The sequence below is a fragment of the Lygodium microphyllum genome, chromosome 21 (genome assembly GCF_053477565.2).
Source record: "Lygodium microphyllum isolate KBCC chromosome 21, Lygodium_microphyllum_v1.1.10, whole genome shotgun sequence".
Taxonomy (NCBI): domain Eukaryota; kingdom Viridiplantae; phylum Streptophyta; class Polypodiopsida; order Schizaeales; family Lygodiaceae; genus Lygodium; species Lygodium microphyllum.
In genome coordinates, this window is record NC_141155.1 from 111621482 (window position 1) to 111625878 (window position 4397).

The window sequence follows — 4397 nt, forward strand, 5'->3', positions numbered from 1 at the left end:
TTAAACAAACTCCGAGTAGTCTTCGAGTGGTATCGCTTATATCATCTCTCCTTGAACCCCTTAAAGTGCTAGTTTCGGGTGAAGCATGGATGCATCCTAGGGCTTGTGGTGTCGAAGAACGGCATTGCTGCTGACTTCTCGAAGGTCAGGGTCATTGTTGACCTTCCACCCCCAAACAACTTCAAGGGAGTTCAATGCTTCTTAGGTCATACTGGATACTATCGGCGGTTTGTACTGAATTATGCATTGATTGCCAGACCCTTGTACAAGCTGCTTATTGTCTTCGAATGGACCGAAGCATGCCAACGGGCATACGAAGAGTTGAACAGATGGGCTTGGATGGTGAGGATGTCTCTCTTTCTCTCTCTCCTTTGAGATTATATTTTGGAAACTAAATGAAATTATCTTCAAGTTTTGAGAAGTGGGGGAATACTTTTGCTCATAGGGTGTCACTACAAAGTGGGGAAATGCTTTCAATCAAGTGGTTCTTACATCCCTATTGGCTTCATCCTTGCAAGATATATATTTTTTCTTAAGGCATTGCTAATTGTGTTTATGTGTATGGTTCATGTACAAGTTAACCTACACAATTAACACTTTGAGAAGTATGTATGTTCTTGAAATTTTACAAATATCATATGTATCTTTTGCAAGGACTAGGTTTCCCTATTGTGTGCACATTGGTATCCTTATATCTCTTTTGGTCCCTATCTATTCTTTGGTATGGTGAGTGTATATTTTTGAATTGGTACTTATCTATATCGTTTTAGCATCATGAGTGTATCCTTTGGTATTGTACTTATACAATATTTTTAGGTCTTAGCCATAAACAATGGATACGTTGGCCAATAGGATAGAGTCAATCATTTACTTGACAATATTTGGCATTGTACTTATATAACATTTTTTGGGTGTGTTGTGAAGCTATGTTTGTTTCACATGGATTTACCACACATGTTCTTGCAAATGTTTGCACAATATTAAAGAATCATAGATGAATAGATCCCAAAATTGAATTATTATCTCCTCAGCCCTATGAAGAGCTTCTTAAATATTATGAAGTTAAGATAAAGCATGATAAAGAGAAGATGAACTTCACAATATATTGACCATGGAAGTATCACTATGTCTAGCATAAATTTGTTGCACATGTAATTAGTAATTACTAGTTACTTATCGATGCTTATGACCAACTCCCAATTGTAGCTTAGAAAATTTACATCATCTAATGCAACACAATTATTTATAGTGTATGAAGGGTGTTATTTATAGCTATGAAGCACATTATTTAGTTAAGTGTTTGTGTGAGCAAATGGAAGCAAAAGTAATTGTGCAATAACACCATTGCTTACCTTTGCTCACAAAAATGCAAAACAAGTGAGGCGTAGCCTTGTAAGCTTCACAATGATGCCGATCACACAAAGCATAATTAGTGGGCTTGGCGAACAACACTGACCATGAGAGCTAGTCAAATAATATAGAACAAAAAGGAAAAATCCCATTTCAGACCTGCAATGTGTCGAAAACTATGGTGTGTCTCCACTATTGTCACTTGTTTCTATGGCTAGCTTGAGAGGCTTGTAATCACTATCGTGATCTCTAGCTATCCTACCTATGCGTTAATTTTTGTTACTATAGGATGCTCCATGCTCACATTTGGAAACAAACAAAACTAGCATCTTTTCCTACTCCATGCTCACATATGAAGGACTAATTTGTACCTCCATTTCTAGAGCTTCTAATGCATGCTCTAAACAACTACTCTAGCCTCACCTAGAGTAAATAAAACTCAAATATAGTTGCTCCATTGATTCAAGCCTTCTAATGCATGGCCTAAAGGGTTGCTCTATGAACATGAAAATAAATATGTTCAGTCCTTACATGTAGGCTTGATGTGACACCTAATTTACTACCCTTCCAATGTGTGGTCTATGAACATTCAATGTTATACATGCTCCATGCTCATATTTATGCCTGATGTTGAACCTCGTATTAGATGACACACCATGCTTGGACTATGAAGGTCATATGCTCTATGATTGTTGTTGTTTCCCTCTCTTAAATATTAAGAGATAATGAACTTACCAACATAGATGAGAGAATCTCTATAAGATGTTCTACAATAAGGCAGATTCACTTGGACATGCATTCTAAAACACACATCTTTATTTTTGCAAGATTTCATGACAAGAAGCATTTTATGCTACAAAACTTGCATCATAAGAAAAGATAATTGATAAGCCTAGAGATATTCACTTTAGACACATGATTGTAGCTATTTTGAGAAGATTTAGCTCTTCTCCACCACTTTCTATTTATGTGATACTCTTCTGTGGACCAATGCTTCTATTGAGTGCAATAATGTGTGGCTAGTTTATTTGATCACTCTTATCTTTGAGTTAGAACTTCAAGGAGCTCATGGAGTGCCTCTAAAAATGGTGTACTCCATAAACTTAGTGAAGCCCAAAGATTTGGCAATCATTGATTGTGGTAGAAATCATGTTCTCTTCTCTCTCTCTCTCTCTCTCTCTCTCTCTCTCTCTCTCTCTCTCTCTCTCTCTCTCTCTCTCTCTCTCTCTCTCTCTCTCTCTCTCTCTCTCTCTCTCTCTCTCTCTCTCTCTCTCTCTCTCTCTCTCTCTCTCTCTCTCTCTCTCTCTCTCTCTCTCTCTCTCTCTCTCTCTCTCTCTCTCTCTCTCTCTCTCTCTCTCTCTCTCTCTCTCTCTCTCTCTCTCTCTCTCTCATGGGGCTAATTCAAAAAATTGTTGCAAGCAAAGATTCAACGATGTTGCAGTGGGACCTAATTCTGCCAAACCCACCCTATTGTTGCCTATCAAGCAATTCAATCATGTTCATGCATGCAAGAGGGTTTTCTCTTTTAGTATCTAATAGAAATCCAACATGCTCGCAAGATTCTATTCCTAAGAATTTACCATCTGATACCAGTCTATTTAAGGTGCCATTTTGTATCGTTTCCCTCATGCATTTATTAAATGACCTCCTACAATATAAAACAAATAGCAAGATAGTAGGGTTCTTGCACAATACATGCATAGCTGGGTATTCATTATTTCTCCTTTTTCCTCTATCGCTTTGGAAGATAGCTCAAATTGCATCTAGTAAGAAGATCACAAGTACCTTCTCTTTCACTAATTATGAATATTATTTTCTCATGTCTTTATTATTCTTGTATAGCATTTGCTATTATTTATTTATTCAACACTATAGGACTACATGTACCTTGGTTTTTCTCTCTCAATTTTTAGGGAATGCATGTTCTAATTAGCTTATTGTTATTGCATGTATCTTCTCTTGCTATCAGGATTCAACAGTTATCATTGATTGTTATGAACATTATAGGATTGCATGTACCTTGGTCCTCCTCTCTCATTTTTTAGAAATGCATGTTCCAATTAGTTTATTGTCATTGCATGTACCTTCTCTCATTATCAAGATTTGACCATATGCTCTAATATAATTTTACATCACTAATCAAGGCATACTGATATAATATTATTATATTTCTAGATTCATTTACAAATCAAAGGCTCCATCAGTCAATTGCTACATGTACGTTCTCTCTCCTTTTTTTAATTGCAATAATTTGTATAAAAAGTGTGGTTATTTTTGTTAAATATGCTCAATGCCACCCCACCCTTGTAAGTTGCCAACAATGATCCATGGTGTTCTACGTTGTAAGGCTCCCCATTATGAGGAGAAGCTATGTGTGAGCCAAGACCTTGGTTGGGTTCTGACTTGTATGTTAGATGAGGTCTTTGTGTGATTGGATGGCAAAAAAGGTGACCTTTGTGGATCTAGCCTTTGGGCTAGATAGAGTAGTTGTTGGTAGCAACTTGAGGTACAATGCATCGAGTTATAAGGTATGGAAGTTATCAAGGACCCTTGATAGGGTCCTTGCATGGTTGAGGGGTATTAGGGGGGCCAACAGCCACCCTAATAGGGGTCTGGGATCAACACCTCAGCTTGATGGTTAAGGGAATATTCCCTAGAATATCCTTGGCCAACTAGGAAAGGTTTGTAATATGGTCGGACATGTCGACGATTGCCCCTCCAAAACCATCGTCGGTCTATCTTTTACCTAGTCAGAGTTCTTCTAGCTAGCATTAAGCTCTTTGCCTTCATCTATCTAGATCACTATCTAAGCTTCATAGATGAAGCACACAGGTGGACAGAGCCATCTTTGTATCAACTCATTTGAAATTAAAGTATTTTATATTCTTCTCATATTTGCTATCTATTCTCTACTCCTTACTTAGATTTTCTCTACTATGCCATGGAATTTTTACACTTTTTTATTGCATGCTAATTTAAATGACATTTTTGTTTGCTATTTCTTATTGCATGCTACTTCTATATGCTAATATAATTTTAGATTGCTA